This window comes from Myotis lucifugus, unplaced genomic scaffold (genome assembly GCF_000147115.1).
Source record: "Myotis lucifugus unplaced genomic scaffold, Myoluc2.0 scaffold_23, whole genome shotgun sequence".
Lineage (NCBI taxonomy): Eukaryota > Metazoa > Chordata > Mammalia > Chiroptera > Vespertilionidae > Myotis > Myotis lucifugus.
The window spans coordinates 1,424,616-1,448,354 of NW_005871071.1; the positions used below are offsets into that span (position 1 = coordinate 1,424,616).

The 23,739-nt window shown below is 43.9% G+C and overlaps 1 protein-coding gene across 3 annotated transcripts in view; it reads right to left on the reverse strand.

The window, feature by feature from the left end:
- CGNL1 (cingulin like 1) overlaps positions 1-23,739 on the reverse strand; it is a 135,077-nt gene that overhangs the window by 96,871 nt on the left and 14,467 nt on the right. Inside the window, exon 1 of one of the 3 annotated variants that reach the window (XM_006085909.3) lies at positions 1,037-1,148. The exons of 1 other annotated variant lie outside the window; for it this stretch is intronic. The gene's annotated coding sequence lies outside the window, so the exon portion shown is untranslated. Of the gene's footprint in view, positions 1-1,036; positions 1,162-23,739 lie in introns of those variants that run through there. One more of the 3 variants, XM_023751609.1, reaches the window with a different exon arrangement.

The window sequence follows — 23,739 nt, forward strand, 5'->3', positions numbered from 1 at the left end:
TGTGATATGTGAGTGTGTCAGGAATTTTATTGGTTCCTACTAATAAAGAGACCCAAAATAGCAACTTAAGGGTTAGAATTTTTTTTCCCTAAGAGGTAGGAAGTCCAGGCTGGAATGAATGGATCCCTGGATATTTTGGAGGAACACACCTTTTTTATCTTTCCACTCATCTTCCTTTAGGTGTATTGACACCTTCTGATTATAAAATGACTCATCAGTATCACATATGCTTACTAGACAGCTCAGTCAACCTTCATTTTAAGCTCTGCTGGAAGCCCCGCCCATCTATAATCCCTGGCATCTTATTGGTGAGAACTTACTCATATAGCCACCGCTCCACTGACTAAAAGGAGGCCTGTGTACAGGGATTTCAGCTGGTCAGTGACTCTCAACAAAATCAATATTCTGTTAGTAAGAAGAGAGAAAAGAATGGACACTGGCAAAGCAGCTCTCCACCAGAGTAATGTTCCCATTATTATTTTCTAGGTGGTTTCAATTTGTGGTTTTGATTTCTTCTTTGACACAAGAATTATTTTTGAGAAAGTTTTTTCATATCCAGCATGTCTGCTGTTGTGCTGTTTTGGCTTGGAGGGTCTTTATTTATATATGTTGTGCATTTCTACTTGCACTGTAGTCAGAAAATAAAGTCCATTTTTCTTTCTTTTAAAATGTATTAAACTGCACTGCCTGGCATGGCTCAGTGGTTAGAGTGTCGACCCTCCGGCCCTGGTTGGGGCGCATGTGGGAGGCAAGCAATGGATGTGTCTCTCACATCGATGTTTCTCTCTCTCTCTCTCGCGCCCCCCCCCCTTACTTCCACTCTCTTTAAAATCAATAGAAAAATAGAGGATACTCGGGTGAAGATTAACAACAACAAAAAATGTATTAAAGTTTCCTTTGTAGGCACATATATGGGTAATTTTTGTCAGTGTCAAATGGGTGCTGGGTGTAGTCTCTTTTTTAGGGCATGGCATTAAAAATATATCCATTAATACAACCTTACCAATTATTTAATTTAGCTATGGCTCATCCTTACTTGTATTGTCTTTCTGATTTGTCTTGGGTCCTCCTGGCTACATGTGTCTCCTACTAGCATGATGCTGTCAGTTCTGCTTGGCGATTATCCTTTTAAATGTAAAACATGTTAGACATCATCACCTAATGACTTCGAGAGGTACTTTCACCTGCAAAATTTGTCATTATCTCACAGATTCCAATTATTTCATTATGTCTACTTTCATTTTCATCAGTTATCAGTTACATTTTCAAATAATTTTATTTTGTAATCACAGCAAAATGAAATATAATGAAAACCTTGACTCTCCTCTTCCCCCCATCCCAATCACATTCTCCAGAGGAAACCAATTACACATTATCGCTGTTTCTTCTACTTACGTCCATGTTGCTGGGTACTGTGCCTCTTTCTTAATTTACCAGTTTTATATGCGGTAAATAATACAACATACATATGAATTTCTCATTCTGCTAGCTTCCCAATAACAAAATCAAGAGCCAACTCTTTATAGTATCATGGCTACATAAACAGTGTTCACCAAAAAGCCACATTGTAGACTCTTGTCATCTTTTCTTTCTTATAAAACTTTAACTTTTCTAGACTTAATAAGTCATTGCTATTTTTACTTGTCTTGTTTTCTGTACATCTATCCTTAGATCCTTTCATCAGCTGCATCACAACTGTTAGATACTTACTAGTCTTTAGTTCTATGAAATGTTCTTGTATTATTTCTATGAAGATGTTCAGAGAACCATTTATTTTGTTTTTATCTTTGCATCTAATATATTAGTCATTAGACTGAATTTCAACTTTTCGCATTTCTATCTCATCTACTTTTCAACTCCAATTTTTGTTCTACTTTTGTAGAAATATATATTCAACTGTGTTTTCTTTAATTCAAGTATTTACTGTTATTTCCACTATCACTAATTCTCTTTCATAAGTGCTATTCTCATGTTAGACATTAAATCGCTTCTCTCTTTCTGCTATAACTCTTTTCAAAACACACATTTTCTCTGCTGTCTGCACCATCTCCATTTTCTACAAAGTTTCGCTTTTCTGGTTTGTTTTGGTCCATTTCTTTCATGTCGAGGCCTTAATATGACTCAGATCCTTAGCCGCTGGTCCTATTTAAGAGCAAAGTACTAAAAGCAGATTGAAGGCTCTATATGCATGGAGGAGTTATGCGTGGTGAGCTTCAAGTAATATAAGAAAAAGGTGCCAAGCTGTTCACTGAGGGGGCCATGCATTTCAGTATCTGGGGCATTTTTTTCCAGAACTGTTCGGTTTGTCAAGAAAAGATGCTTCCCCACCCTTGTTGGGGGTACACAGGCCTGGCTGCTGGCATAATGGAACCGGGCAGGAGACAAGCATTGAGGTCCCAGCTCTCCGTCCCCTGTTTTCAGTCACTCACACCCCCTTCCAACATTATTCCACTTCAGTTTCTCCAGAGAACAGACCTCCAGTCTGCTCTGGGGTGGGAGGGGGTGGGGAGGTAGAAGCCAGACATCTAGGGTGGAGAGGAGGAACTGCTCCAGTTCTCCTGTCTTAAGTTCCTGAATGTTGGCCCCTCCCCCTGCCTTCTACAGTAGCCGCTGCCTTCCCTTCCAGCCTCCAGTTGTAGGCCAACTCCCTCATCTCTCCAGTCGCACTGCAGGCTGAGGCATCTATCACTCTGCTACCACTCCTCCATGTGCCTCGGAGCTCTCCTCTACGTCCCCACCGCCATTCTTTGTCTTTGTAGGTTTAGCTTTCATTCCATTCCTTTACTATCTTTTGAGTGGGATATTTGAAAAGGAGAGAGCTAACATTTAGCTTGACGAGGCCAGTATGACACACTTCAATACTAGAGCAAGAGCAGCGGGGGTGCCTTGGGCAGAGGAAGCAATGCATGACGGACGAAACAAGGGACTGGTGGGTCCTGATGCCGGTTCCCTGCCCACGTGGGCATGTTTCATTCTGGGTCTCCAGAAGTGTCTCCATTCATTAAAGTTTACCCCCCCAAAAAATGTTCTTTAACAAAAGAGCGCCTATACAAACAAGTTTATTCCCTGTGATGTCTTTTTTTTATGATATTTACTAAATGAGGTCATTTTACTCACCAATAATCTCTTCTTACGGTGAGGCTGACTTTTCTATGAAAATATTTCTTCTAATTTTTATTAATAAAATTCTTTTCTAGGGTTTTATAGTCCTTCTCATTAGCTGCTGCCACTACAGTCAACGCTAATTACATTTCAATCTTTGAATAAGGCCAGTGTGGTTTACTGCAATCTTAGCTCCCTGTTAGCAAATTAATCCGCATGTTTGAATTTCATGAAATGTCCACAGTTTATATTTCCTTGACAACAAACCTCAATCCAACATTTTCACAGTATGACATTTCTCAGCTGGGGACTGGTGTCTTAGGCAAACGTGGATTTCCTTCCCAATCACAGTGTAAACACCGAGCTAATGAATGAAGGTAAGGACAGCTGTTCTCCGTTTTCAGACACAGGGTCACCTCACCAGCTCGCACTCCCCAGACGCTCTTGCTCAGCCAGGACTAAACCCAACCAAGGGCTTACATAATTTGGCAGTACATGCTGACCCATTGCCAGGATGTAACACTGTGGCACTTGGCAAATAAAAGTGGTGTTTTGGAGTGGAAATAATGCTTTTGGAAAAGATCACTAAATGAAGATAATTGCTTTAGTTAGTGAGATCAATGAGTGTGTTTGTGAGAAAGAACAAAGAGCTTAGCTCTTGGATAGAAACACGGCCTCTCTCTGGGCATCACACATTATCAGCTGAGCACGGAGATTAGTCACAATGTTGGGCTACACATCCACTCTGGTTCCCAGTGGCACCTCCAAGACCTGGAAGCATGTTCCCCAGCAATTCCAGAGGCCCTCATGGCTGCGACAGATATGCACCTGGGCAATTGGATACCACTCCGCCATGGCTTGCTCTCCCTCCTGAGGATAACAGTCCCCACCTGCCCGGCAGGCCAGCCCCGGCACCAGCATGGCACCTGGCACAGGGGAGGGTCTCCATGCATGTCGGCTTGGAATGAATAGTTCCAGTTTATCACACACATTGTTTAAAAGAGCATCTAAGCAGAAATGGGGAGCTAATGAGCCTCAGTGCAGCCTTGAGCTTAATTCCAGGAAATAAGAAGGGAGCCACCAACCAAGAAGTTATTTCCCCAGAGTGGGATTCATTGACTGTCTCGGTCAGAGAGGAGCCACTGCAGATCAGATGATACACACAAGTTAATACCTCTAGAGCAGTGGTTCTCAACCTTGGCTGCACATTAGAATCACCTGGGAATCTTTTTAAAATCCTGATTTCTGGGCCTCATCCTCCAGAACTTCTGTTGCTTTGTTACTAATGTTGTGGCCTAACCCCATAACATAGAGGGTCTCCCACCACATCAGTCTCTGTTCCACTTTTGCTGGTTTTGATCCCACTCCGTTTTTGTTTTTGTTTGTTTGTTTGTTTTGTTTTTTACTGGTGTTACTATATTCCCAACTTTAATCTTAAAATTCAGTGACTGATATTTTATATTCCACATAGGCTCTGAAAAAGTACAGAATTCAGGTCCACAAAATGCTTAGAAAATGTAATCCATTCTTTTTCACCTGTTGCCCTTGAAATAACTTCTGAAAGTTCTCCCACCAGAACTTACTGCAGAGCTGAGATGCAGACTCTGCAGTCCTGCAGACAAGTGATGGAGCACACAGCCAGGCGCAGGGGCGAGAAACACGCCTGCGATTTGACTGGGGTCAAATCAGGCACATTGTTCTTTAATTTCTCAGTATTTTCCTATCTCAATAGTCAGATTATTGATGATGACTTCAAAAGGTACTTGGAAAAATTAAATCATATGTATATATCGTCTGCTAAATAAAAAGCAGGAAATGATAAATGAAGAAGATTCAATGTGTTATTTATGGCCACAAGAAAGCTGACTTTGGCCGAACCGGTTTGGCTCAGTGGATAGAGCGTCGGCCTGCGGACTCAGGGGTCCCAGGTTCGATTCCGGTCAAGGGCATGTACCTTGGTTGCGGGCACATCCCCACTGGGGGGCGTGCAGGAGGCAGCTGATCGATCTCTCTCATCGATGTTTCTGGTTCTCTATCCCTCTCCCTTCTTCTCTGTAAAAAATCAATAAAATATATTTAAAAAAAAAAAAAAAAAAAAAGCTGACTTTGATCATAAAATGTTTTCAAATACTTCTGAGACAGAGGCAAAAAACCCCAGTGGTTAACCAAACAGCACTAACTATCAACATCCTGAAATCTCTTATTAACTAATTAAGAAACCAGAGGGCTAAGAGTCTAAAGTTGAAGTACAGTGTGCTGTGTCCAGCGGAAATTTAATAAATAATTGTTGACCAAATACAAGAGTGTCTTAACGTTGCCAGGTACCCAGAAAGATATCTTAACCAGAGATAACAGATGCGTGACATTTGTGCTGTAGTTTCCTCTATTGAATCTAAGCCCTAAACATATCAATACAGGCTTGTTTTATCACTGCACTTTCTCCCTAAGCCCAACCTAGCTTCAGAATCCTCAATACGGCACCTTTGCCTTCCGTCCCAATCAGTCAGTGTAGACACAAAATAAAACCTGTCTGCATCCCTGACATGCATCCTGATACTCACCTAAACCTACCTGTGCTGAAGCCAAAATGGCCAAGAAAGTAAAATACCTCCTAAAACCAGTGAGGTCTTCTCAGACTTCTCGGTTTTGTCGTTCATTATGTTACAGTCCACTTTGAGCACTGAAAAACCCTTCAAACTTGGGGAACATCTTATGCTCACATTCTCACTATTGACATTAGCACAATTCTATCTGGCCACCACGAGGAAGGGAACATTTTGTTGTTGTTGTTAATCCTCACCCGAGGATATTTTTTCCATTGATTTTTAAAGAGAGTGGAAGGGAAGGAAGGAGGGACGAGAGAGAAACATCAATGTGAGAAAGACACATCAGTTGGTTGCCTCCTGCATGCGTTCCGATCGCGGCTGGGGATGGAACTTGCAGCCCAGGTCCCTGCCCTTGACCAGGAATCTAACCTGCAACCCTTCGGTGCACAGGTCGAAGTTCTAATCCCTGAGCAACACCCACCAGGGCATGGATGAGAACATTTTGCAGATTGCTGGTAAGAGAAGCTTCTGTCTTCACACCGTTTGTATGACGCCTACTTTCCACTTCTTTCCCCCAGTAATAAAATGATCTCCCTTCAGATGTGAAAATCCTGTTCTTTCTTCCAGGCTCACCTCCTCCAGCAGTCTCTGGCTTTGGCATTCCAGTACACAGTCAGCCTGCACAGTCAGCTCCACACAGCATAGCATAGCTTTCCAGTTTGGTCCCAACAGCCACATGTTAAGTTTTTTCAACTGATTCTGAGTCAGACACGTACAGCGTCCTCCACGGTGCAACCAGTGGGTGCTCTCCCTATATCCCCAGGGCTGGCAGGATCCTCGCAGCCCCCCTGCGTGAGGGATCCTATTTGCTCCCCTTTAGAGATGTGTGAACTCTGAGTGGTGTCAGTTCCCCCAAGGTCTCACCAGGCTCCGGCGGCCCCAGGAGTCAGAGGCAGACCTTCTGTTCCTAAGACCCAAGTTCCTTCTTGAGCAGGGACCATGGTTTCATTGTTCTGCTTTCACAGTATCTGGTACAGTTAACCTGGCATGTTCACTGGCAGGGCCGGGACCAAAACACGTCACTGTGTCCCACTGCACTGGCGAGCCAGCAAGGCAGCTCTGACAGGTCTCAGCGACTGTCACTCCACAGGAAGCCTTCCTCCTCGCCACGTTCCAGCACCCAGAAGTGTCCTGCACCCACAGGCGCTGAGTGAATGAATGAATGGCTGAATGAACTCATAAACTATGTTCTAGGCCAGTGATGGCAAACCTATGACACGCGTGTCAGAGGTGACACGCAAACTCATTTTTTTGGTTGATTTTTCTTTGTTAAATGGCACTTAAATATATAAAATAAATATCAAAAATATAAGTCTTTGTTTTACTATGGTTGCAAAGATCAAAAAATTTCTATATGTGACACGGCACCAGAGTTAAGTTAGGGTTTTTCAAAATGCTGACACACCGAGCTCAAAAGGTTCACCATCATTGTTCTAGGCACATAGTTCTCTGAATCCCCTTTTAAAATCTGAATTAAAGAAAGGGTCAGTCCAGTTGAAGTGGCTCAGTGGTTGTGTGTCGACCTATGAACCAGGAGGTCACTGTTCAATTCCCAGTCAGGGCATATGCTCAGGTTGTGGGCTTGATCCCCAGTGTGGGGCATGCAGAAGGCGGCTGATCAAATGATTCTCTTCCACTCTTTTTAATATCTATCTCTCGCTCTCCCATCCTATTTGAAACCAATAAATATATATATATATATATATATATATATATATATATATTTATTTTTTTTTCCCAAAAGAGTGACATCAGAGGAATGGCGGTGTGAGGGGACCCCCTTGGTTTTAACAATTTGAACAGCCATAACTCAACAAAGAGTTTCCTGCTCAATACACAAGCAGGTCTGAGAGATCCGCACATTGAAACAACTGAAGCTGCAAAAAGTTATTTGTTTGTGAAATCCCAAAATAAGAAAAAAATACATTATCTTAAATGAAAGTAAAAATCATGAGTATATATTTTTTAAAGTCAAGGTTTTCATAACAAATCTCCAGTAGGAACATGGATCACTTTTTAGAACACTAGAACCTGACCGTCAGCATCACTGTGGCTCGGGGTGTGTGTGTGTGTGTGTGTGTGTGTGTGTGTGAGATTATTTATTTATTTGTTTATTTATTTATTTTTAATCCTCACCCAAGGATATTTTTGCCATTGTGGCTTTTCTTCCCACCTCCAGCACCACGTTCACAAGATGTGTGTGCTCCAAAAGTAGAAAACAGGCCCCGGGTTATCAGTCCGAAGGGGAGGAAAGGGACACTGTGGAATCCCAACAATGCCAGTGGCGCATTCCCGGCACCTCCTCAAAGAGGATTTCTGCAAAGTGAACGCCAAAGCTAAACATCCTCCTCTGGAATACGTTATGCCTTCTGCAAAACATCTCTTCTTAGTCACTGAAAACAAGATCAAACCAGGGAAACCTGTCTGTTTTTGTCCTTATCAGGGAAAGCACTGCAGGAGCGAGCGTCAAGAGCAAAGTTGGCCAAATCCAGAGCCGTTGGGCAGGCTCCGTGCTGGTGTGCAGCCTTCCCACCTCCCTGCAGACATCAATTCACAATCAACCAACTCTCAGAAATGTCTCAGCTCTTTGCATGAGATCCAGAAAGACTGTGCTATAAATGCCAGGCACCTGGAAACATCCACAGACACCTACTGAAATCATACAGTGTAGCTGTTAAAAAAAAACACACATAAAAAAACAAGCAGAAAATAATGCTGTGGTGTCACTCCCACCCCCCCAAAATTTTTTTTAATCAAACCTCCTAAAATAGAAACCTAGCAGATTCCCACATGTGTAAATTCATGTCTGTGGCTCAGGACAGTTATTATCCCCAAAGCTGGATGACACCAGGGCCCTTATTCCCCACTTCAATCTTCCAACCCAGAATTCTAGATGGATAGCAGGGGAAGGGGGACAATCCCAACTCCAAAGTCACACCAAACATGTTGCATCTTGTTGTTGCCAGGAGCTCAGATAATTGAAGAAAGGACCATACTTCTAAATTATCCAAGCATTTCTTCTTTTTTAAAAAATTTTTACTTAATTGATTTAAGATTTGAGAGAAAGAAACATCGACTTGTTGTTCCACCTAACCCATGCATTCATTGGTTGATTCTTGTATGTGCCCTGACTTGGGATCAAACCCACAACCTTGGAGTATCAGGACAACCCTCTAACGAACTGAGCTACCTGGCCAGGGCTGGATAATCCAAGCATTCCTGATATCCTTGGGTTCCTTTCTCCTTTCCTAAGTCACTATGAAACAACCCCACATTCACAGCTGCTCCTGTCTTCAGTCCCAGTCTTTCTGGTTTCACACTTCCACATAGTTGGGCTCATTAGTATGAGAGCCTAAAATTATACTTGGAAGTTGCTATGTTCTGAATGTTTGAGTCCCCAAAACTCATAGCTCCCAAGTCCTAGTGTTGTAATGTACCCCGCGAATCACAGAAGGACGCCTCAAGAAGTCTAATGTACCCTGCGAATCACACAAGGACGCCTCAAGAAGTCGAATTAAGGAGTCACATTTATTGCAAATCCGGGACTACGAGGGGGCATTTTGCTCTCCCAAATCTCGCAGTCCCCTCCCCAGGCCCACCACCAGATTTATATAGGCAAAGATCACAAAGGTATCGATTACATCCCAGGGTTTGAAATGAAGAACCTGGTTTGCAAAAAAGCAGTTTACAGAAGCAGACTTAAGCATGTTAATTATAGTTTTGGGTCTCCAGATCACTGAATCAACGGAAACACATTATCTAGAGCCATCGGGTCTTGGGACCACTGAGTTGACAGGGACACATTATCTGGAACCCTCGGGTCTTGGGATAATTGTGCTGTCCTGGTTCCCAGGTACAGAGGAATGTGCTTTCTAAAACCAGTATGACCACAACCAATGGGGTATTCACATTACAATCAATAGGGTATTCAATTGAATGGGATGATTTATATAATTCAGAAAATCAAAGTAACTTTTCTATTGTTAAAGCAAATAAGTACAGAAGCCAAAAAGCAGGGTTAAAGTTAAACTACAGTTTCTACCTGAGATGATTGCTACCATACTTCACTAGCTCCCAAAGATAATAATATTAGGAGGTGGCCTTTGGGAGCTGTGCAGGCCATGAAGATGGAGTCCTCGGGAATAAGATTAGTGCTCTTATACAAGAGACTGCACAGGGATCCCTAGTCTCTCCCACGATGTGAGGATGCAGTGAGAAGGTGCCACTATGTACCAGGAAGATGGCCTCACCAGGACACCCCATGCGTGTGCCTTGACCTTGAACTTTCAGCCTCCAGAACTTCGAGAAATTAATTTACGTTGTTTGTAAGCCACCCAGTCTGTGGTATTTTGTTAGAGAAGCCCAAAGGGACTATGACAGAAGTGAACAGGATGTAAACTAATACATATGTTCAAATGAAATGTGTGAGGAACAACCATTCACATCTTCTTTCAAAGCAAGAACTTATCTCGTCTTGGGCCCCATTTCCCAAAAGCAAATCCCTTCCCAAGGGTCAGAGGTCAGCAGAAGGGCCTGGGGCAAAAGTCAGATTGGAAGCTTCCGCCTGCATACCTTCCTCTAACCCAGCCCTGGCACTGATGGATAAAGGCCATCAACTCCATTATCTTTATTTTATATTTAAATATCTTTATTTTACACAGATTTCTCCACTAAGAAAGGTTCACAATTCATGATGTTTTTCAATAATAAGAAGTTGAGTCAGTAATCAGAAACAAAAGTTTCAGTTATGTAAACAAACAAAAGTATTTCAGCCTTTTAGAGTTTGTCAGTATATTCTTTTATATTCAAACTACTGGCCCAGTGCACGGATTTGTGCACATTGAAAAGAAATTAATTAGAGGAAATAATTTAATATCCCTATTTGTCCTTTCTCTATAACAGAAGTGTCAACCAAATTCACGATTGATAATGACAGATTGAAACACACACGTGCGATTGGTGCCAGCAAGAGCTTTATATTTATAGGTAAACTTGCTTAATTAGACCTGTTTTCTGATTTAGCTAAAATTTTTCCAGCCCAGTGAAGCACCCCAACGTCTCTTTCAGGTAATTGTCATCAACACAGCAATAAATATCAACATGAAGCAGATTATTATTGTAGATCATGCAGGGAGGATAAAGGGTAAAATATTTAACTGCAGCAGTGTTTGACTATATTCTGCACAGTGAGAAAATCTGAAGTCATTTTCAAGGTCCACCATTTCTTACCCCTCTACAGTCGGGTCAAGTTTCTAAGCTTTCTAAATCTCCTGTTTTCTGGCTAAAGAAAAGAAAATAGGATTCCATCGAGTCTCCTATCTACCTACTCTAGGACTTCTGTGAGGATCAAAATAGATGAGGCATGGTAAAACGTTTCACAGACATTTGGTTAAAGTGTGAAATGTTTGCACCTGGCTATAAAGCAAGTCGTGTTCCTGGGTTGAAGAAACTGCAAGGAGGCTAGTCGCCATTAGGGAGAGGATGCTGGGCATTGCTATGTGACATCATTACCCGGCGCCTACAGCCACCCACTGTTTTGGGACTGGGCTCTGCTGTGGGCCGCATTTTGCTGCGATTTGGTGGGCTGTCACTCCGGGGTGGTGGCAGGGCCTGTGTCTCACTTGGGGGAAGCCGAGTGTTGCTTTGTGGGCGCCAGGTCCGCAGTGCTGTTTCTCTGTAAATGACCAGTGCGCATCATGGCAGCTCCTGCGTTGAGCGTCTGCCCCCTGGTGATCAGTGCACATCATAGTGACTGGTTGAATGGTTGGACACTTAGCATATTAGCCTTTTATATATATAGATGAATACAGACATTTAAAAATTTTACTGTCTTGAAAGCATACTAAAATGTAATAGCCTACTCAGAGCCCATACTCTCCTTATTTTGTTAGAAATAGCTTTTCATGAGCCCTTTGAGAAATTAAGACCTAGTCCTAGGTGTCCCGGTCCTCAGCCACATCTTCAATACTGATTAATTGCTATTTTAGTTTTCACACAAGTTTGCATAATGTACAGGTGCCTTTAAAGAAAAAAATTCTCAAAGACCATTAGCGTTCACTTAGTGTACAAATATAAAGCTATTATAGTTTTATGGTACCATAAAGTCAAAACGAATCTGCACATTAAATGCAGATACAATTACAAAACCAACACAGATCAAATTCACAACACGAAGTTAATATGCAGGATGTTAAGTTTGCTGAACTAAGTCACCATGCGCGGTGTGCACAGGAAGACACCTACCGCTACAGTGCAGATCCTCATGAGTTCATTGCACCCAAATACCTTGTGCAATTTTCTGCAGCCTTTTTTACTCAAACAACTACAACACCTTCATGCGTGCCGTCTGCCCTAAAAATGCTGGGTCTTCACATGGTGTGATGGTCTCCCTTATGTGTCCAAGCCATCTCAGTTCTTCTCCAACAGTCCATGAAAATTAAAGTACTGCAATATAACCTGAAACCCAAACCATATAAACATGGCATTGGAAATGAGTGGTAGTGACCAGCGGTCATCCAGCTCACTCGGGATATGCTGATACTAATGCTTTATTTACACTAACCCGTTCTTACTGAGAGCCTACGGCCATTCCAGGCCCTCTTCGTCGGCAGTTACAGAGACAGGCCTGCTTCCACGGAACATACACTCTAGTGGGGGGGGAGAAAGATAACAAACAAGTGACCCCCACAGTGACAACTGCTCTAAAGAAAATGAAGCAGGGTAAGGAGAGAACAAGGTGGAGGTGGTGGTGGAGGTCTGTTAGACACAGTGGTCAAGGAAGGCCTCTCTGAGAAGGGAGCGTGCGATGTGAAAGAGATGATGCGATCGTTGCAAACTGTGCACCAGAAAGAGAGAAGAGCAAGTCTGGAGCTCCTGCTAGGCAAGTGGGAGAGTCAGCAAGAAAGCCAACTCTGCCAGAACAAGTGGGAGAGGAGCAGGGGAAGACGGAGGGCAGAGCAGTGGGCAGGAACCAAAGCATGGAGCCTGTGGCCCTCAGTGAGACAGGCTAGAAAGCCAGGACAAGTGGAAGAGGGAAACTGAGACAGACAGTTAAATGGCCAAGCAGCTCGCAGCCATCTAATAAATTCCATCTTCACGAAACCAAGGATGCTTGAGAGTAAATGGTTTACACCTCTCCCCAACCAGAAGGTAAATAGCTTAAGTCACCCGACTCAGGGAGACCGCAGAAATCCAGTCAGTGCCATCTGTGCCAACCACACCCCAGCACAATGAAGCTCAGGGGATAAAGCTCACTTCGGACATCAGCATAAAACTAATGAATCCTCTGTGCCCTCCTTCCCTAAACCTCCCCTAAACTCCCAACTTTAAAAACCCTCAAAATGAAGGTCCCAGCGCGAACTCTCCCTCCCAGGAGCACGCCTGGCCTTTCCTTTCCCGACAGGCACACCTCCCTAACTCGAAGGGACCTTAGGAAACTTGCAACCAGGGAGCAATGCTACCTCATCTCGGCCTAACCCCCTGAACCTGTCCCCAAGGCCCCCTTTTCCCTGACTTCTTAGTGAGCCAAAGCAGCCTGGCCTAGGCTCATTTCCCCACCTAGTCCCTCTCCTGTTGCTTCTTCTCTCCTAGGCCCTTCCTGATTTCACTGACCCCAGCTTTAATAAACATCCTCTCAGTTACCAAGACCCGTGTTGTGAAATCTTTCCCCACATGAAGTCAAGAACCCCACTACCGGCTAGCACTAGGCAGACCTGCTCCGTGCCACGTCCCCTTTCCGGTAACATAAGGACTCTGGGTCTTATCCCAAGTGGGCTGGGAAGGCACCAATAAAAGTCACGAGGTTACTTAAAGCAGGAAGTAATTCATCTAGAGAAGTTGAGGACAGAGCTCCAGCGCCTTGCTGCGCAGTGTGCTCCATGGACCAGCAAAACAGCATCACCCGGAAGCTTGATAGAAATGCAAAACCTTAGGCCCCACCCAGACCCTCTGAATCATTACCTGCATTCGACGACGCCCCAGGAAGGTCTACTAGTAAAACCTAGCACTCTAACACTGAGAAGTCAACAAGAGAAGAAGCAGGCAGAGACAACTGGGAAGGAGCAGCTGGTGGGATGGGAGGAACCAGAAGAGTGTGGTGGTTGCCTAGAAGCCAAGAAAAGCTGGTGTTTTAAAAAGAAAGGAAAGAGTGGTCAAATAAGCCAAACACAGCTTCGAAGCAGATGAAGACTAGGGAGAGACCATTCATTGTATTAGGAAGAATAGTGATCAAAGGTGACCTTGACAAGAACTTTGTCACTGGAGAGGAAGGCATGAGTCCAACCAGAGGGGGCTAACAAAAGAGCCCTAGCCGGTTTGGCTCAGTGGATAGATCGTCGGCCTGTGGAATAGAGGGTCCCAGGCTCAATCCCGGCCATGGGCACATGCTCAGGTTGCGGGCTCGATCCCCCCCCCGCCCCAGTAGGGGGCATGCAGGAGGCATCCAATCAATGATTCTCTCTCATCATTGATGTTTCTATCTATCTCTCACCCTTCCTCTCTGAAATCAATAAAAAATATTTTTAAAAAAAGAATGGAAGGAAAGCAACTTTCAAGGAATGTTAATTATCACAGAAATTAAAACATTGAAATAAAGGCAGTCATGGAGAACTTAGATCCCACCTGCACCCTAAATCTCTGCTGTATGTTCTCCTCTTCCCAGGATGTGTTGGGGTGGGGGTGGGGAGGGTGCAGATGAAAATGCATAACCTGGTATTCATGTTCAAAGCATTGTGAGCCAGACCCTACCTGATTTTATGGAATCTTACTTTTCTCTCTCTGGCAGTTGCCTATTGTCCTGAATTGCACCTGAGCTTTTAGCAGCGGTTCTCAACCTGTGGGTCGCGAACAATGAAAATACATCCTGCATATCAGATATTTACATTATGATTCATACAGTAGCAAAATTACAGTTATGAAGTAGCAACAAAAATAATTTTATGGTTGGGGGTCACCACAACGTGAGGAACTGTATTAAAGGGTCGCGGCATTAGGAAGGTTGAGAACCACTGCAAAGTGTACCAAGAGCAGCTGAAGAGGTATGGCCTATGTTTACTTAAGGCCACTTGCAGAAGCACACGGAAATACCTTTTGTTCAATGTGAAAAACAGAAAGGACACTGGCAAAAGAACCCAACTGAGAAAAAAAGAACTCCCTGGCCAAGTAGCTCAGTTGGTTAGAGCGTCATCCCAATACGCCAAGGTTGCAGGTTCGATCCCCGGTCAGGGCACATACAAAAATCAACCAATGAATGCATAAGTGAGTGGAACAATAAACCGATGTTTCTCTCTCTCCCTTTCCCTCTCTCTCTCTCTCATTTCTTAAAAAAAAAAAAAAAAAGAAAGGAAGAAAGAAAGAAAGAAAGAAAGAACTCCTTTCCTTCTCCTCTACAGAACCCCTTGACCTATTAATGCTCACCCAACCTACACCAATCCCACTCTAGGTAGAAGGGAAACTACAGAGAATCACCTTCTAAAGGTAGAAAGGCTTTCAGAGACCCTCTAACCCATCTGTGACTTCTGTAAGATGAGCCACTTTTGAGCTCTCTAGTTCCAAGTTTTTAGACCCAAACCTCAGCTCTGGGATCCATTCCCATCCCCATCACTACTTCTCCTCAGTAATAACAAAACAACAATTCCAGTTAACTTTCTGCACCTACACCCAAAACTGACATTAGGTTCCCCTTCTTTGTCTTATCATCGCACAACAAGCAACATGGAGCAATTCTTTCATTTGCAATAATAACAGCAATGTAATTAACTCTTAAATACAGGTACTATGTACCAAGTAGTCTTCTAAATGCTTGTATATTGAATATTAACCTACTCTGAACTGTAATGTTCAACCTAACCTCTGGACATTAGCCTAATGTTGAACATTAACACATACACTTTAATTGGGATCGTTAACTGATGACCACATAGAAAAAATTGCAAAAAAAGACAGAATACTTAAATACCTTGTTTTCTCCCAGGGGCTCAATTTGAAAAGATCTTATATTAAAACCAAAGAGCTATTTGTTTTCCTCGGTAGGTCTTTCCGATGGGAGCCTCCTCTGAGTCAGAGCCATGGACAAACTCACCCCATACTCCCTGACTGTCCCTAGGCGGCAGGAAGCAGACAGTCCTATCAAAGCAGGTGCCCAGTTGTGAAGTGAAATAGACAATAAAAGTAATTTTCTTAAAAAAAACACAAAAACCTGAACATGAAAAATAAAATCACTACAAAGAAAAGAGAAAAAACTGAAAAGGAAAAGGAAGAAACATAAAAGGGAGACAATGAAAGGAAGTCCCTCCCTGGAAGTTAAGGGTTTTTTGTTGGGTGTTTTTTAATCTAGGGCCACACATTACTCTCAAGCTTCAGGCTTCTTTTCTTTCCCTACATCAGTGACGGTGCCTAGGACTTCTCTCCTTGCAGGAAGTGAGCAGACAGCTGTAGGGAGAAGACACCATGATGTAAGAAAACTGAAAACACTAAACAACGACAAGAGAAACATTAAAAACCCACAATCAGCATCTAAGAGAAAATCTGCATCAAGAAAGCCACTGCCTTTTACTGACCTTTGAACAATCACTCACTTCCAGAGTGTGAGGTCATGGTTTCTAAAATGCTTCCACATCCATGATCTCGGGCAGGACCCGACTATGGGCCCCGGGCCACACAGCGCACACACTGCTACCCAGCCCACAGCACTGAAGGGTCAGGACTCGAATCCAGCTCCAACCATGAGTGCGCTGGGCAACCCTTCCCAGCGTGCTGCCTGCTTTCGAAACCAGGCCCCCCTGCTCTCACAGAGGCTCAGCATGTTTGAGGAAAGGGGTTATGTTTTTCTTCAAGTACGTAGGTGATTATAACCTTTCCACTGAGACACATTCCCTCGATCCTAACATTTATTTTTGCCCAAAGCGTCCCATCAGATAACCTTCAGATAATTCCAGGAGAGGCCTTACCCTGGAGCTCTCGTATCTAAATGCACCACTAAGAACATCGCCTGGACCCATCTCCTACCCCAGATGCTTTGGAGGAAAGAGAGATTCCTTTGTTGTTTAAGAAAGGGCTCCTCGACAGCTTAGGGTACCTATCCTGCTTCCACATATAACGGGGTACCTATCCTGCTTCCACATATAACGGTGTCTGAGACAGCTCAGGCTGCCACAATAAAACACATGGACTGGGTGGCTTCAGCAACAGGAATTCCTCACAGTTCTGGAGGCTGGGCCATCCAAGATCAAGGGGCTGGCTGATTCGGTGCCTGGTGAGAGCTCTCTTCCTGGCTTGTCAATGGCAGACTTCTGACTATGTCCTCACATGGCCTTTTCTCGGTGCATGTGCATGGAAGAGCTCTCTTCTTCTTCTTCTAAAGCCACTAATCTCATCATGAGAACACCACCCTCATGACTAATCTAATCCTACTTACCTCCCAGAGGCCCCATCTCCAAAAATCATCACATGAGGGTTGGGACTTCAGCATTTGCATTGAAGGGGGGGAGGCGGGGAGAGACATGCAAACATTCAGACCATAGCAAATGGGTAGGAACAAAAATAAGCAGAAAAAAAAGTAAGCAGAGGAAGAAACAATGACAAGAATCCTGTCATATAGCAGCACTGAGCCACCAAACACCTGGTAGATATAAGAAAATTAATTGTTCGCACTTTTTCTAACTCAGTCCCCTGATGGCTGAGTCTTCATCTTCCCATTTCTCTCTTTTAAAGAGCCACCAGACCAAAAGAATCTAACTGCATTACAAATATATGAAGCAACCTAACTGAAGTGGGTGAGGGACAAAGGTAATGATCTAAGTAACGCTGGAAATCAGTAGAGTCTGTAAGAACCGAGCAAAAGGAACTATACATAAGTGTTTTACTGTAGTTGATAAAAATGCTTTTCATAGGGATCAGTTAACATTTCTGAAACCACCAGATATGTACACTGGAATTAAACAAGTAAATGGATGGCAGGAGCCTGTTGGGAGTGGGAGGTTATAGATATGCAGACGAGGAAGGCTAGAATGATCCATGTGATGATGGATTAGAGTTGGAGACATCAGTATAAATTCATGTTTAGCTTAATATAAATACATATGATTAAATATTTATACATATACAGTATACACATTTTTTCTTTGCTCTGTCATCCAGAGAGCTTAGTAGCAACAATACCCCAGTAGCAATAAGCACACCTAGTGCCCAGATGTTGGTTCTTAATTCCAATAAATTCTCTAATTAAAGGAACTAGGGCCACTTGAAAAAAAATGGTTGATTCTCAGACTGGGGCAGGAAATATACAAGATGAGCCTGGAGCATCTTGTAGTATTAGAAAGTAAGGAAGTGCCTGGAAAAAAAAAAAAGAAAGAAAAGAAAAGCCCACAGTGATGGAGATATGTCAGAGACATGGATCTCCTGAGGACCAAAACTGGAATACCCTGAGCAACAAAGTAAAGCAGCATTGGATTAGCACCCAAAGTTTAAAAATACAAATCCATGAGTGCATACTGATATGAGCAAATGACTAAATGAATACACAAATGGGAAGAACAGACAAATCTCCGTTACAGAAGAATTCCAAATAATGGGTTCAGATAGTCTGCCCTAAAGGAAGGGGAGGGAGCGTAACTCCTCACTCCCTAAGTGTAGGCTTCATACAGTGACTTCCTCCCAGGGAAGACAGCATCAAAAGGAGGAAAAAGAATAAGTTCACAGTGGAGAAACCTGACAGCATGACCAGGCCCATACTTTATCAAGATCAACATCAACAGGGATAAGTCACACTGATAGTATACACTGCGGTGAAAATGGCACTATTCTGTGATCTTCCTCCCTAAACCTCTAACCCCAGTCTAATCACGAGAGAAACATCAGACAAATCCCAGCAGAGGGGTATCCGGTAAAATGCCTGATGAGTCAAAATCATCAAAAATAAGCGAAGTCTCAGACACTGTCACAGCCACGTGGAGCCTAAGCCAGCGGTTCTCAACCTGTGGGTCTCGACCCCTTTGGGGGTTGAATGACCTTTTCACAGGGGTCACCTAAGACCATCGGAAAACACATATATAATTACATATTGTTTTGTGATTAATCATTATGCTTTAATTATGTTCAATTCGTAACAATGAAAATAAATCATTTGTTTTATTACAAATATATGAAGCAACCTAACTGAAGTGGGTGAGGGACAAAGGTAATCTAAGTAACGCTGGAAATCAGTAGAGTCTGTAAGAATGTAATGTAAATAGCAGATATTTACATTACGATTCATAACAGTAGCAAAATGACAGTTATGAAGCAGCAACGAAAATAATTTTATGGTTGGGGGTCACCACAACATGAGAAACTGTATTAAAGGGTCGCGGCGTTAGGAAGGTTGAGAACCACTGGCCTAAGCTGACACAACGCCTAAATGTGAGGTGGTCTCCTGGAGAGAATCCTGGGCCAGGAGAGGGGCCTTAGATAAAAACTAAGCAAACCTGAGTAAAGTCCGGACTCCAGCTAAAAGTAATTTGCCACGTTTGTGCCTCAAGCTTGACAAACCAAACATATGATGTTAATAACAGAGGAAACTAGGTGGGGTTTATGGAAGCTCTCTCAACTATTGACAATTTTCTCATAAATCTAAAACTATTCTAAAATAAAGTCTTTGTAAGTAACTGTTATAAAAGGCCAGCAGTGAGACCCACTACTGTGGTCAGTGTGGTCACTGAAGAGCCAACACTTGCCATTTTCTGACCCATCCTACCTCCCTGTTGGGCAGCCAGAACGGAGATCCTCATGTCCTTCAACAGACTGCAGGGCAGACGGTCCTGTTCGATTAGCTCTAAGCCAGTGATGGCGAACCTCTGACACTCGAACTCATTTTTTTGGTTGATTTTTCTTTGTTTGATTTTTCTTTGTTAAATGGCATTTAAATATATAAAATAAATATCAAAAATATAAGTCTTTGTTTTACTATGGTTGCAAAGGTGACACGGCACCAGAGTTAAGTTAGGGTTTTTCAAAATGCTGGCACGCCGAGCTCAAAAGGTTCGCCATCACTGCTCTAAGCACTTTTCCTGGGTTTCCTGGATTATACCTCTGCCAAGAAGAACGGGTGAACTGTCTTCCTGGACCCAGAGACCGCACAGCCTCACATCACTGGTACCCAAGGAGATGGCCAGCCAGTTCCCGAGCTCCAAGCACTGCACAAGGTGTGAATGTGATCCCCGTGGTGATAATTTATGAGCTGTGCACAGTTTCCCACGAGCCAAAGAGTAGAACTAAATGACTAAAACACTTGCAAACTGCACCTTGTGGAAGCAGAGCAAGCAGAGAGCAGGGCAAGTACAAGGTACACCTTCGCCTGAGAAGGTAACATCGGAGCCCAATTGAAATGGGAACTTAAAGCAAAACCGATACCCCAATGTTGCTTAGGTAAGACAGAACTCTGCCCCCTTCCTCCTCCATCTCAGAGTCACAGAAAATCCTTCTCCAAGAGAGAAACATTAACGAGATGAAATAGTTGCAGAGCAGAATGGGAGAGATCAAACAGGAGAAACACAGAGAAACACAAAGAGATGAGAGCAAGAAAGGAGTGAATAATGAGAGATGAGATGGAAGCAGTTAGAGGGAGAAATATATTAATTAACCTTGCTTGGCCTTAGGGAGCGTGGACAGGGTGCTATTTGGGTTGAATATAAGGAGTGGCCGAGTTAACGTCCCACTTAAAACATTGCTTAATAAGCACCACCTGAGACTCAGCTCGCTGACTGGAAAGCAGAAAGTCTCCTTTCCTCCCCAGCAACGCTCTGCCCAGCTGCTCCTCTCTTACAAATGCTCGGGTCTCCAATGTCTTAGACCCGTCGTCGGCAAACTGCGGCTCGCGAGCCACCTGCGACTCTTTGGCCCCTTGAGTGTGGCTCTTCCTAAGCCTTAGGAGTACCCTAATTAAGTTAATAACAATGTACCTACCTATATAGTTTAAGTTTAAAAAATTTGGCTCTCAAAAGAAATTTCAATCGTTGTACTGTTGATATTTGGCTCTGCTGACTAATGAGTTTGCTAACCACTGTCTTAGACACCTTGGACTGTCCCCTGCGGAAGCCCAAGCTACCACACTCCTGCCCTGATCTGAACCCAGTGCTGCCCAAGCCTCAAGTCACCCAGCTGAAGACAGTGTCTGCCACCAGCAGCACAGATCCAACCCAGAGGCCCATCAAATCCTGGGCAGCACCTCCCCATGCCCTCTACCAGCACCACTCCTCGAAGTAGCTGTATTTTCACATTTCCATGATTTTTTATTTTAATTAATGTCTCTCTTCCCCACCATAAGATCCATGAGAACAGAGACAATGTTGGTTTTCTCACTATTTTGCCCCCAGTGCTCCAGAGAATGCCTGAAATAATGCAATTATTTATGAACTGAATAAAGGAAGGAAAGAGACTCCTCCCAGGCAACCCCTAGCAATCTGAGAATGCCAGAAGGAAAAAAAAAAAAAGATATTTGAATGAATGACTATTTAATAGAGTTTTACCTTGGAATCAGTTTAGCCACAGAAATGGCAGTATAAATAATGATTAAGTATCTGGTGCTATTAAACAGACTAGGTAAGTAATCAATAGTATAATAATAACAAATACTAATCACTTTTAGCATTAGTAATAACTAATACCAATCACTTAAAAAGCTAAGCACTTTTTATATATTATTCAGCAATCCTACCAGGTAGGTATTTCTTACCACCATTTTGCAGGCAACTGAGGCTCAGGGGGTTTGAATCACTTGCCCAAGGTCACCCCACAGCTGTGGCAGAGCCAGAAGTCACCAAGGCCTATCTGACTCCAAGCCCAAGAGTTGGCTGCATAACAGGTGCAACAGGTGTTAGTTGGGGACCTGGAACATAACCACCATATGCACTGAATCCCCAGAAAGGTGCAGACTAGCTCCAAACAATCAACAAATTGCAAAATAAACTTTGGAATGCACCTGGTTTGTAGTTTGGAGACCACCTGCAGAGGATGACAAGGAGAAAGAAGGCTGAGGACATGGCTGCCAGGACAGCACCCAGCCAGCAGCAACTGAGCACCTCCATGTGCACCCCAGCAGGAGACATGAGATGGGGGACCCAGAATACCTGACAGCAGGTGCCTCCGAGAGCAGGTGCTGATCTGGGAGGCCTGCTGTGTTCACCACACAGAGGCTACAAGGAAGACAGCTACAGGCCTGGGCAGCAAAGAGGTGATGTTAAGAGCAGGGACAGAGGAGGTCATGAGAGGATGCCGTCTTAATAAGGAGAACAAAACTCAAGAAGCTGTCCAGAGTTGTCAAGGGAATGTTCTTGACAACTTTGAAGAGGTGGTGCGCTGTGGTTCCAACATCCCTGGGAACAGAACTGTCTTCTAGCTACATAAGTGAGACTGGGCGCGTCTCCACCCTGAACTCTGACCCAGGAAAAGGGATGGCAGGTGTCCAGCCCAACATGTCAAGAGCTTGGACATCGCCACTCCCATCCTCGCAAGGAAAACTTCATGGGACCACAGTGGGGAATAAATGAGATCGTGAAGGTGGAAGCACTTTTCATCAAGTGTAGTCATTAAAGAAATAGAAGGCATCGAAACATTTCAGTGGTGGGTTCAATTTAACCTCTGATATTTGAAGAGTATAAAAATGGTTCTATTTCAGTCTCCAAAAGTGGGTAGGTTCACCACACAGAGGCCACAGAGCAGTGATTCTGAGCGTGGTGAAAAAACAGGCCCATTCATGAAAGAAAATCGAGGGACTGGCCTTTTTCCTGTCCTGGCAGGGCTGCTGAGTTGGGGGGCCAAAGAACCACAATCGCACAGCTGGGCTTCCGAAAGGCATCACCAGCTTTCTCTTGGGCTCCTTGGCTCCACAGACTTACCAAGTACCCACACTGTGTCAGGCCCCAAGGCAGACCATGATGCTGAGGGGAGTGGAAGGCAGGGACACATCACAGGGCCTCCAGAGTGGGGCACGACAGGAGGCTGGGAGCTCATTACTGCAGAAGGGCGGGCCGTGTGGAGGAAGGCTAAGGCCGAGAGGCATTCACAACTTAGTGGCTTAAAGCAACACATTGATTTACTGTAATGGAAATCGCAAGCCTCTGGAGGCTAAAACCAAGGAGGCGACAAGACTGAGTTCCCTCTGGAGGCCTTAGGGGCCTTTCCCAGCTCCCAAAGGCTGCCTGCATGTCTTAGCTCTTGGCCGATTTTCAAAGTTAGTGTATCATCTTCTCTGCTTTTGCTTCCATCCTCACGCCCCCTCCCTGACTCCAAATCCTGCCTCCCTCCTCCCTTGTAAGGACCTGTGATGACACTGGACCCACCTGATAACCCAGGAGAGCCTGCCCATCGCAAGGTCCTCATTTAATCACATCCCTTTTGCCATGTAAGGTGACATGCTCACAGGCTGCACAATTAGGGTATGGACATCTAATATGGGGAGAGAGGAGAGAGCATTATTCTGCCTACCCCATAAGCAGACAGGGGAAGTCAGCCAACCGAAAAGAAAAAAGTTGTAAATGTTCAGAGAAGCAGAGACGAGATGCCGTCGTTTTTCGGCTTCCCCATTCTGATTTCCTGAGGCTGCTGCCGCCTGCCCTGGGGTCTCCTGAGACACCACTCATCTGCTCTGTCAACTGCCCCAGAAGACACTTCACTGTTCCCCACATGGGATTTACACCCACGTCTCTCTCGCCTTAATGCTGGTGCCCTGAACCAATTGGAAACAGTGCATTGTGCGAGGGTTAAGGAGCCGAACAGATCAGCAGACTGGATCCATGGGTCAAATCTAACAAAATGAAGTTTAATAGGGAAAACAAAGGCCTGAAGAATGCATTGTTTGACTGAAGGATGGGTGAGGAACAGAGTAAACCTTTCTTTTTTTTTCTTTTTTTTTTTTTTTTAATGGCTTGGGGATCACCGTTGATAAGTTCACTGTGAGATGCTTATCAAAGACCACTGTGACTTCTGGAAATTATATCTCCAGATTCAGCAGGCAGGGCAGTGAGTCATACTGTATACTGGTAGACTCCCCCTGAAATCA